The following is a 12,888-nucleotide window of genomic DNA, read 5'->3' as shown; positions in this document are numbered from 1 at the left end:
CATTAAGTGAACTTCATATATTTGCTTTTATATTATAATGGAAATATTTTACCAACAAATAAAAAGGGATATGTCTCTTCTTGCGAAATCTGAGACCATGGCCAACTACGGTACAGGGTCATTAGTGTGAAGAGGTAGCAAAAACTAGTTTTTCGCCTCTAACTCAAGATTTTGGGGGTTCCACGAAAATTTCTTGTATGCAGATCTACCAGAAAATGGTATCACTTCCAGTGGCGTAACTATAGAAATGGGGCCCCAGTTGGACTTCCACTAGGGGGCCCTTACCAGGAACATTTTTTGAATCATTCAAACTTTTCGAACCACTCCTTCAGTCTTGCATAATAATTCAAATTACAGATACAGACCAGAATCGCCTAGGCGTTTGAGCGCCAATAAATGATGATGATGCAGATACAGATGATGTTGAAAAAAAAAAAACGGATCACACGTTAAACATTTTACTTTTATGGTATAATACTGAAATAAGAAACAATGAAGAAAATGGACAACATCTAAGATCGCTTCCCAGGTTCTTTTAACTTTTTGTTTCGTAACATCGTGTTTTTTATTTTCTGAAACCTTTATCTAAAACCATAAACCTGCCCTCAAAGGAAACAACGTTTTGGAGTAGAAAAATATCATAGTAAAAAAAAATTTGTTTCAATACAATATTTTAGTAGTTTCGTAGTCAAAAAAAAAAACAATTTTATTTCAATACAATATTTCAGTAGTTGATATTATGAAAAGTACTGCAGCAGAGAAGTAAGCCTTTCCTTTCCAATCGCATCATACATATTATTTTCATTTTCTTCTTCAGCATTTTCCATATCCATTTCCTCCATTTCACTACCATTGTCTTCAATGGTTTGCATGCTTTCAGTACTTCTTCCGATTCTGCTGGCAATATTGTGTAAAATGACACAAACAAGGACCACCTTTCCTGCAAACTGAGGCCTCAGTCGCAAATAATTTAAACACGGGAATCTTTCTTTAAGAATACCAAAACTATTTTCAATTATACGCCGTGTTTTTTTATGACAACGATTGAAAGCACCTTCAGCAGGATTATCGGGATTTCGACGTAATGGTGGTATCAACCAGTTTTTCAGTCCATAGCCACTATCACCCAAAATAACAGCAAGTCTTTGACTTACAGCCGAATTCCGTAGCACCCTTGAGTCATGAACGCTGCCCGGCCAACTTGCATTTACACTGTAAAATGTGTAGTCTGGACCGCATATCATCATTACATTCAATGAGTGGTTTCCATGCCGATCCCCATATACTTCCTCGTGTAATGAAGGCGCATCAATTTTGATGATTATACCATCAACGCAACCACACACACAAGGGAATCCACTCATAGTAAGAAACTTTTCAGCAATACCATTGACGTCATCGGGCCACCGCACTGTGTTTTGAAATAAAACGTCTATTACAACATCGACAACTCTATGAACGACTGCAAACCGTTGATTTTGAAACACCATGCATAGCTCCGATACCATGGTACTGGCAACCATTTCCGAGCCAATGTAAGCACAATAGAAGTTGATTTTCAGCCGACAAAGCATGACTGCGCTGTGTTTTGTGCTCTAATTTTTCACCAACTTTATTTAAAATGAAATCAACTTGTGTTTGGTTTAAACGGAAGCACTCTTTAAAAATAAAGCTTTGTAGTCCCGAAAAATTAATTCGGTCTCTATAATTTCTTCCTATAACCGCGTCTTCACTATCCTCGAACAAAAACTCACGTCTTAACATTTTGAAAAACTTCACTAGTAATAACAATGTGAATTGGCAAAGCGATCGTTTACCTAGCAAATTTTTGACAAACTTATCAAAGTTGGCTTTGCAAACATAGAGTTAACAGTTTTTGAGGAACGAAAGAGCGCATTTATTTGCAAAGTCTTTGCAATTTACACTTTTCAATATTAGCTTTGCACTTTGCACAAGAGAATGTACGTGGAACGGAAATCGAAAAGAGGGTACAAAAACTGCAAAGATTTCAAATTACACTTATCAACTTCAGCTTATAACTGATCAAATTTTACACTTCTGAGGAACACAAAGTTTTGCAAATTGACGAAAAATTTGCAAAGTGCAAAGTGAAAAGTTGATAAGTTGTTTTGTGGAATAGGGCCCAGGTCTTCATTTCCATTCGATATGCGATATGTAGCATACATTCCATGCATCGTATCCAAGAATGTAAAGGGGAAATTCCGAAAGCAAGCATGGTTTTTTTCAACATATGTAGCACTTTTGCGATGATGTATATGCCGACAGAGCGTTGCAAACTTTGCCATCAATCATGCACAACACAAACGTTAATTTCACCAGTAAGTTTAGGTTATCTGTTTGAATTGTTGTAGGGCGAAGACTGGAAATTTGGTCTTTGACAGATTGCACCGCCTTTGAAATGACATCTCGTGTTTCTTTTGCAAAAACAAATTTTATCGGGCGGCAGTATCTTGTGGAAGATTGAGCAGGATTACTCCAAACTATAACCTTTCGTTTGTCAACCATTGTATACATTTGAAGGAGTACTAGTGAAGTGAAAAACATACTAGTCTCCGATTTGTTTTCTTCCGAAAATTGTTGTTTGTAACAGCTAACGTTTCTCCATCTTTGCTTTTTAGCCAAACTCCAAAGAGTGCATTTCGTGAAATAGCCATATTTAGTTGATGATATAGGAAAATTTGGTCCAGTGCAGTTGGTTTTACTTCAATGCAGTCCGTCTTTGGTATGATACATTTTTAGCTTTGTTCCCTATTTATATAGTCTTAGCCCAAGCGTTTTATTATATCACTTGTCATAGAATAAGAAACTGGGTTTTTCCGGGAAAATAATACCTGCTAATAATACTTACCCATTTCTTTGTTTTAAAGATCTAAGATCTCAAACTCCGAGCGAGCTTTAGGTAGGCGTTTATGTGATGTATACATACATATGTATATTCCCGAAGCACTCAATTGCTTAGAAGTATCACCCATAACAGACGACCCTCAGGTAGGCGTGCATACATAACATAAGTTTATTATAAGTGCACACCTCGTTAACTATGGGAAAACTCATATGACAAACAATGAAGGCTATTCAGTGCACAAGTGTACTTTTTCTGGGGTTTTACCATTTCAGGTATAACTGTCTTTTTTTGGGATCTAGCATTGTAGACTTCAATTGAAGACATTCCATTGTTAGGTCACTGCGCTTCATACGTGAGCGAGGGCATAGAGACCTTAAGTTAGCGATTATAAAGAAAAACGCCAAATTTCGCAATGGTTTTTTTTTTTATATGAAACTATATGAAATTCCCTTTAATGAGTATGTATTCGTGCAAAGGAATTGGGCGGAATCAGGCAAGTTTTATTCTATTGAAAACGAAACATTTTCTAAGCTTACAAATCCTTTAGTGGCTGTCTAAAACAAAAAAAAAAAAAATGCCTATGTGGTCGAAACTGACCAATGTTTTTATAAACTACCCAAGTATGTTAAATGAAACTGTTTGAAGTCAAAACAGTTTTCGAAAAATCCACCACGTGGCCACAAAATCGGTCAAAAATTTTGGACTGTGAAATGATTTTTACACTTGTTTCAATTATCCAAGTTTCATAATGCTTACCACGGTGAGCGTGGGGTTTTTACTTTGCTGTGTATACATTTTCTTAAAAGTTGGTTATTAATCTGTTGCATGTCAAAACATTTTTGAGATTGGAGAACATTATTTTTTGGACTTTTGGAATCCTAAAAGTGAAAAAAGTTACACTGTGCGGCGTAGAAAACGATAGTAACTCCTTCTGGTGGCAATTTATCTGGGTGCTAATGGCATTTAGCGCGGTGGTGGTGCTATGGAGTTTTCTGAAGCCATGCTGATGACAGGCTATCTGCAAATTTGCGTTGAAGTAGGGGAGCAGAATGGCTTCAAGCGTCTTGGCTACTGGCGATAGGAGAGATATCGGGCGATATGACTCTCCTATGTTAGCTGGTTTCCCAGGCTTTAGTAGTGGGACCACCTTGGCCATTTTCCATTTTTCGGGAATGACAAAGGTGGAAAGAGACAGGTTGAAGACATGCGCTAAATATTTGAAACCCTCTTTCCCTAGGCTTTTAAGAATCGGCATGGCTATGCCGTCTGGGCCCACTGCTTTGGATGGTTTAGCATGACCGATGGCATCCTCAACCTCTTTGGCGGTGATGGTAATTGGAGACGCGCTGAATTTATGTGCTTGTCTGTTGGCCCTCCGTCTATCTTTGTCGACCGTAGAATGTATTATATATTGTCGGCAGAAAGCGCTCGCGCATTTTTTCGCATCCGACAGCACTTTATCGCCAAAGGCGATGGAAATTTTGTCAATGTGCTTAGACGGATTCGATAGGGACTTTACGGTGGACCAAAGCTTACCTACACCAGCAGAGAGGTTACAACCGCTTAGGTGCTCCTCCCATTTCGCCCGCTTGTAAGGCAATTTGTAAGGCCTTTTCCTTCGTACCGGAATCTTATAAAAGTAAATATTTTTAAAAACAGAAAAGCTATCTGAGGTGTCAAGCCTCCCAAGTAGCTGCTTCTAGTTTATTTCAAATAACAAATAAGAAATCATTGAAAGTGGGAAAATCGCACAAGGAAAAATTAGCCTGCACTCAGAAGTATCTGGAGTAAAGTAATAAAAATTTAATTTTATCTCCAGAGGTGGGTGATGCCTGTCCTTATGATTACTTGGATTCACACATTTATTTCGCAAAAAATGTTATCACTTACAAATAAAATTAAGTTCTATTTATTCTGTTACAAAGCTCATTGATCTGTGGGTCTGGGCCTGTGGCCATTATTGTGCAGTCATCGGCGCACAGTGTAACTTTTTTCACTTTTAGGATGCCAAAATTAATAACAGCCAAACCAATGGAGCAATTCATTTGAAATTTTGCAGTGTGGTTGCAGATACCTAAATCTGATTTGAGAATAAAAATGGGCGCAATCCGCCCACTTTTTCCCCTTGCCCCCATATAAGGTGAAATTTCACATAATCATATTTTCTACTTTAAAAGCATTTTGCAGTGCCAATATAAATAAAAATTGTTTAGATTTCCTAACTTCAGCTTAGAGGCTTTTGATTAATATTTAAAAAATTTTATTTTCAAGTCAAGGTACATATATTTGTAAAAAATGAATCGAAATACATACCTATAAATAAAACGTGATATTCTAACTGGTATAAAGTTAGTCGGAGTCAATATCGTCGACATGCTCTGGTTCAGATAATAAGCCTTCACTCGTTAATGCTCGCCGCTTTGACCTAAGGGTTTTCCGCAAACTGTTTATGAGCGGGTCTGACGATATCAGCAATCTGTGCAGCAAATCCAAGTAACTACAAATTCTTGACTTTTTTGTGTTTCGTGCATCTCTTGACCTTCTTCCGAAAGTTGACCAGTAGGAAGAATAGCAGACACGATTATATTCTTTCCATGAAACAAAGTTTTATATACGCTCACTGGCATATTGTACAAAGCATATTCCGATAAATACAGTACCGTTGTCTCTGTCACGTAGTGGTCAAAAGCTTCAGAATTTATTTGAAACCCACATCCTATGCATGAAAGTATTGTATGAAACCTTTTCAAAAGATTGATGTTTATGCCGGTTATGTCTGATGTTATTTCAGGATCTCCAGAAAATCTTCTCGCAGTTTTGCCATCATTTGTGTTACCGGTTTTTTACTTATTCTCTCTTCTTTTTCATCTGTTCCTTATTTTCTTCGCCCCGCACATACCAGGGCCCTCTTCCACAAAACAACAAAACAACAAAAAGTGTTTCTGTTCCACAATATTGTTTGCAAATCTCACTATATGTTGAGCTTAGTTTTGCAAAGGCTTTGCTAACGGAACGTATTTTTGCAAAGATTTTCACTCTCTGCACAGTCTTTGCGTTCTATTGAAAAGTGGGCGTGCAAGGTGTTCCACAAGCCACAGAAACGTCTTTGCATTTGTTTTGATTTTTTTCACTTTGCATTGTGTGATCAAGAGCCGAAAATTAAAAATAGAAAAAAAATTAGCCGTACTAAAGCTAATTAAAGAAAAAAAGATATTTTATTTGCTAGCTTTCAAAAGAATAAAGCAAGTATATTTTTATAAAATTATTGTGAGTATTTAGAACATATTTAAGCTTATATTTCATTTTGAAGGTTAATAAATTAGATAAGCAGGCAGCCTGGGAGGAAGTTTTAAATAAAGCCCAGTCACTGCAACTGGCGTCGGCCCAAAAAACGTGGACTTATACGAGGGATAACTTGTTTGGGCTATGGAAGAGTCGAACATTGGTAAGTAAAACAATTTATTGTCTATACATGCAAATAATTTTATTTGCATCACTTGTTTTTGTTAGAATTTGTATTACTTGTACCTAATACAATACACAAATCATGGTGGAGTACAATAACGGCCGCGGAAATAGCGCCGCTGATGAAAGTCAATTAAGACTGCGCGCGTTATTTGCCGAGTCATTTTGCATAATGTTTGTTGCTGTAGATTGGCTTTTGCTTAATTGTTGTTGTGCATTTTTTGTCTATCTTTCCTACTTTTATCACAGCTGTTTGGGGTTGTTTTTTTAAGTGCCAGAATACAGTGCATCTCAAACTGCTCGTTACTGAATCTATTACTTATTGCTTATTGTCAGTGCTGATTTTCTTTTTAGTAATCTTTCTTACTTTTATTCCTTTTTACTACATTTAACTTTTTTAATTTTAACTAATATTAATGAACATAATGTCGTGCTTTGTCGTTATAGTTAATGAAAATTTGGAACTAAAAATCGCCTGAACAGTTTAAAAATATCGTGCGCTTTTTTATTCCAAATTTTCGCCTGTGGCGCTATATTTCATGACTGTGGAAGGCCCACGGGCTTTATTTACTGTTAAAAGGAAAGAACGCCTGCGGGCTTCATTTCTTCTCCGAAAGGGAAATAACGTCCACTGGAAAAAGGAAATAAAAACCTTGGGTTTTAATGCTTTTTCAAAGAGGAAATAACGCCCGCTGGCCCTATTTCTTTTTTAAGAAATAACGCCCAGGGGCGCTATTTCCGCGGCCGTTATTGCACTCCACCACAAATCATTATTATTTTTATTACACAAATCATTATAAAAGACCATAAATACATTCAAACGCAATATAGCATCCCACCAAAAATTTTGAACCTTATATAAGCCTTTTTCCATTCGAAAATAAAGTTTATACAATAAGGCCTTAAATTCCTAAGGAGTTTTAATAGTATGAAAAATTCCTTATAAAACACCTTATTTTCTTGTACTCATGTCATTGGGCATAAAGTTTGTCTGAAAGATAACTTATATATAAGGCTTCAAATGCATCTCAAATTGAGATTTGATAAAAATATTTGTTGGGTTATGATTGTTTAAAATACACTCAATTCTCTTTTTACATGCTAGATGCGTTCCTGAAAAACACGCGTAACAAATTAATTGAGTGTAATCAATAATAAAATATAGATTTATCCTTGAATGTATTTTTGTTTTTTGCAGACTAAAAGGGATAACGCCCGAAAAACTGGGTCCGCAGGTGGGAAGATTTGCATTATGGAGGAAGGAGACTTGGCCATCCTAGATATTCTGGAATCAGACTCAGCTGTGGTAGATGGACTGAATTTACCAGAAAGCTATAGAATTTCAGAAAGCCTTCCAACATCTGAGTCTGATTCCATAATATCGAACGCACAGGAAGTACCTGCAAACCCAACTGCACCCATAAGGAAGAGGAAGAGCTCTACCAAGTTTCCAAGTGAAAATTTGGATAGAGAAAAAAAATGTCGACTGGAGCTTGTCGAGGTTGAAGTTTATTACAGGAAACTTCAATGCCTGAAACTGGAGAGGGAGCTTCAACTTCCACCCTCTGTTGTTACAAAAGGACTCACAGTGGCAGAAATTGCAAGGGTTGAAAACACCCTTTTGTTGGAGGAGTTTTAAATATAGTTGTTAATTTTTTTATTCTAAAAGAATTGTTCTTTTTTCGTTTGTAAATGAACTTGTTATTTTGTTTATTATCAATATAATATAGTATTTTCGTAAATAGACATTAAGTGAACTTCATATATTTGCTTTTATATTATAATGGAAATATTTTACCAACAAATAAAAAGGGATATGTCTCTTCTTGCGAAATCTGAGACCATGGCCAACTACGGTACAGGGTCATTAGTGTGAAGAGGTAGCAAAAACTAGTTTTTCGCCTCTAACTCAAGATTTTGGGGGTTCCACGAAAATTTCTTGTATGCAGATCTACCAGAAAATGGTATCACTTCCAGTGGCGTAACTATAGAAATGGGGCCCCAGTTGGACTTCCACTAGGGGGCCCTTACCAGGAACATTTTTTGAATCATTCAAACTTTTCGAACCACTCCTTCAGTCTTGCATAATAATTCAAATTACAGATACAGACCAGAATCGCCTAGGCGTTTGAGCGCCAATAAATGATGATGATGCAGATACAGATGATGTTGAAAAAAAAAAAACGGATCACACGTTAAACATTTTACTTTTATGGTATAATACTGAAATAAGAAACAATGAAGAAAATGGACAACATCTAAGATCGCTTCCCAGGTTCTTTTAACTTTTTGTTTCGTAACATCGTGTTTTTTATTTTCTGAAACCTTTATCTAAAACCATAAACCTGCCCTCAAAGGAAACAACGTTTTGGAGTAGAAAAATATCATAGTAAAAAAAAATTTGTTTCAATACAATATTTTAGTAGTTTCGTAGTCAAAAAAAAACAATTTTATTTCAATACAATATTTCAGTAGTTGATATTATGAAAAGTACTGCAGCAGAGAAGTAAGCCTTTCCTTTCCAATCGCATCATACATATTATTTTCATTTTCTTCTTCAGCATTTTCCATATCCATTTCCTCCATTTCACTACCATTGTCTTCAATGGTTTGCATGCTTTCAGTACTTCTTCCGATTCTGCTGGCAATATTGTGTAAAATGACACAAACAAGGACCACCTTTCCTGCAAACTGAGGCCTCAGTCGCAAATAATTTAAACACGGGAATCTTTCTTTAAGAATACCAAAACTATTTTCAATTATACGCCGTGTTTTTTTATGACAACGATTGAAAGCACCTTCAGCAGGATTATCGGGATTTCGACGTAATGGTGGTATCAACCAGTTTTTCAGTCCATAGCCACTATCACCCAAAATAACAGCAAGTCTTTGACTTACAGCCGAATTCCGTAGCACCCTTGAGTCATGAACGCTGCCCGGCCAACTTGCATTTACACTGTAAAATGTGTAGTCTGGACCGCATATCATCATTACATTCAATGAGTGGTTTCCATGCCGATCCCCATATACTTCCTCGTGTAATGAAGGCGCATCAATTTTGATGATTATACCATCAACGCAACCACACACACAAGGGAATCCACTCATAGTAAGAAACTTTTCAGCAATACCATTGACGTCATCGGGCCACCGCACTGTGTTTTGAAATAAAACGTCTATTACAACATCGACAACTCTATGAACGACTGCAAACCGTTGATTTTGAAACACCATGCATAGCTCCGATACCATGGTACTGGCAACCATTTCCGAGCCAATGTAAGCACAATAGAAGTTGATTTTCAGCCGACAAAGCATGACTGCGCTGTGTTTTGTGCTCTAATTTTTCACCAACTTTATTTAAAATGAAATCAACTTGTGTTTGGTTTAAACGGAAGCACTCTTTAAAAATAAAGCTTTGTAGTCCCGAAAAATTAATTCGGTCTCTATAATTTCTTCCTATAACCGCGTCTTCACTATCCTCGAACAAAAACTCACGTCTTAACATTTTGAAAAACTTCACTAGTAATAACAATGTGAATTGGCAAAGCGATCGTTTACCTAGCAAATTTTTGACAAACTTATCAAAGTTGGCTTCGCAAACATAGAGTTAACAGTTTTTGAGGAACGAAAGAGCGCATTTATTTGCAAAGTCTTTGCAATTTACACTTTTCAATATTAGCTTTGCACTTTGCACAAGAGAACGTACGTGGAACGGAAATCGAAAAGAGGGTACAAAAACTGCAAAGATTTCAAATTACACTTATCAACTTCAGCTTATAACTGATCAAATTTTACACTTCTGAGGAACACAAAGTTTTGCAAATTGACGAAAAATTTGCAAAGTGCAAAGTGAAAAGTTGATAAGTTGTTTTGTGGAATAGGGCCCAGGTCTTCATTTCCATTCGATATGCGATATGTAGCATACATTCCATGCATCGTATCCAAGAATGTAAAGGGGAAATTCCGAAAGCAAGCATGGTTTTTTTCAACATATGTAGCACTTTTGCGATGATGTATATGCCGACAGAGCGTTGCAAACTTTGCCATCAATCATGCACAACACAAACGTTAATTTCACCAGTAAGTTTAGGTTATCTGTTTGAATTGTTGTAGGACGAAGACTGGAAATTTGGTCTTTGACAGATTGCACCGCCTTTGAAATGACATCTCGTGTTTCTTTTGCAAAAACAAATTTTATCGGGCGGCAGTATCTTGTGGAAGATTGAGCAGGATTACTCCAAACTATAACCTTTCGTTTGTCAACCATTGTATACATTTGAAGGAGTACTAGTGAAGTGAAAAACATACTAGTCTCCGATTTGTTTTCTTCCGAAAATTGTTGTTTGTAACAGCTAACGTTTCTCCATCTTTGCTTTTTAGCCAAACTCCAAAGAGTGCATTTCGTGAAATAGCCATATTTAGTTGATGATATAGGAAAATTTGGTCCAGTGCAGTTGGTTTTACTTCAATGCAGTCCGTCTTTGGTATGATACATTTTTAGCTTTGTTCCCTATTTATATAGTCTTAGCCCAAGCGTTTTATTATATCACTTGTCATAGAATAAGAAACTGGGTTTTTCCGGGAAAATAATACCTGCTAATAATACTTACCCATTTCTTTGTTTTAAAGATCTAAGATCTCAAACTCCGAGCGAGCTTTAGGTAGGCGTTTATGTGATGTATACATACATATGTATATTCCCGAAGCACTCAATTGCTTAGAAGTATCACCCATAACAGACGACCCTCAGGTAGGCGTGCATACATAACATAAGTTTATTATAAGTGCACACCTCGTTAACTATGGGAAAACTCATATGACAAACAATGAAGGCTATTCAGTGCACAAGTGTACTTTTTCTGGGGTTTTACCATTTCAGGTATAACTGTCTTTTTTTGGGATCTAGCATTGTAGACTTCAATTGAAGACATTCCATTGTTAGGTCACTGCGCTTCATACGTGAGCGAGGGCATAGAGACCTTAAGTTGGCGATTATAAAGAAAAACGCCAAATTTCGCAATGGTTTTTTTTTTTATATGAAACTATATGAAATTCCCTTTAATGAGTATGTATTCGTGCAAAGGAATTGGGCGGAATCAGGCAAGTTTTATTCTATTGAAAACGAAACATTTTCTAAGCTTACAAATCCTTTAGTGGCTGTCTAAAACAAAAAAAAAAAAATGCCTATGTGGTCGAAACTGACCAATGTTTTTATAAACTACCCAAGTATGTTAAATGAAACTGTTTGAAGTCAAAACAGTTTTCGAAAAATCCACCACGTGGCCACAAAATCGGTCAAAAATTTTGGACTGTGAAATGATTTTTACACTTGTTTCAATTATCCAAGTTTCATAATGCTTACCACGGTGAGCGTGGGGTTTTTACTTTGCTGTGTATACATTTTCTTAAAAGTTGGTTATTAATCTGTTGCATGTCAAAACATTTTTGAGATTGGAGAACATTGTTTTTTGGACTTTTGGAATCCTAAAAGTGAAAAAAGTTACACTGTGCGGCGTAGAAAACGATAGTAACTCCTTCTGGTGGCAATTTATCTGGGTGCTAATGGCATTTAGCGCGGTGGTGGTGCTATGGAGTTTTCTGAAGCCATGCTGATGACAGGCTATCTGCAAATTTGCGTTGAAGTAGGGGAGCAGAATGGCTTCAAGCGTCTTGGCTACTGGCGATAGGAGAGATATCGTGCGATATGACTCTCCTATGTTAGCTGGTTTCCCAGGCTTTAGTAGTGGGACCACCTTGGCCATTTTCCATTTTTCGGGAATGACAAAGGTGGAAAGAGACAGGTTGAAGACATGCGCTAAATATTTGAAACCCTCTTTCCCTAGGCTTTTAAGAATCGGCATGGCTATGCCGTCTGGGCCCACTGCTTTGGATGGTTTAGCATGACCGATGGCATCCTCAACCTCTTTGGCGGTGATGGTAATTGGAGACGCGCTGAATTTATGTGCTTGTCTGTTGGCCCTCCGTCTATCTTTGTCGACCGTAGAATGTATTATATATTGTCGGCAGAAAGCGCTCGCGCATTTTTTCGCATCCGACAGCACTTTATCGCCAAAGGCGATGGAAATTTTGTCAATGTGCTTAGACGGATTCGATAGGGACTTTACGGTGGACCAAAGCTTACCTACACCAGCAGAGAGGTTACAACCGCTTAGGTGCTCCTCCCATTTCGCCCGCTTGTAAGGCAATTTGTAAGGCCTTTTCCTTCGTACCGGAATCTTATAAAAGTAAATATTTTTAAAAACAGAAAAGCTATCTGAGGTGTCAAGCCTCCCAAGTAGCTGCTTCTAGTTTATTTCAAATAACAAATAAGAAATCATTGAAAGTGGGAAAATCGCACAAGGAAAAATTAGCCTGCACTCAGAAGTATCTGGAGTAAAGTAATAAAAATTTAATTTTATCTCCAGAGGTGGGTGATGCCTGTCCTTATGATTACTTGGATTCACACATTTATTTCGCAAAAAATGTTATCACTTACAAATAAAATTAAGTTCTATTTATTCTGTTACAAAGCTCATTGATCTGTGGGTCTGGGC

General features: G+C 37.0%; 1 long non-coding RNA gene across 1 annotated transcript; it reads left to right on the top strand.

Moving 5' to 3' along the window:
• The first annotated feature begins 4,791 nt into the window (after positions 1-4,791).
• On the top strand, positions 4,792-8,077 carry LOC137242369 (uncharacterized). The gene is made up of 2 exons (XR_010950205.1): positions 4,792-6,311; positions 7,530-8,077. It is a non-coding gene; the product is annotated as an uncharacterized lncRNA (long non-coding RNA).
• The last annotated feature ends 4,811 nt before the right edge of the window (positions 8,078-12,888 follow it).

This window comes from Eurosta solidaginis, chromosome 2, assembly GCF_040869045.1.
Source record: "Eurosta solidaginis isolate ZX-2024a chromosome 2, ASM4086904v1, whole genome shotgun sequence".
Lineage (NCBI taxonomy): Eukaryota > Metazoa > Arthropoda > Insecta > Diptera > Tephritidae > Eurosta > Eurosta solidaginis.
This window is presented reverse-complemented; position numbering and strand designations above follow the sequence as displayed.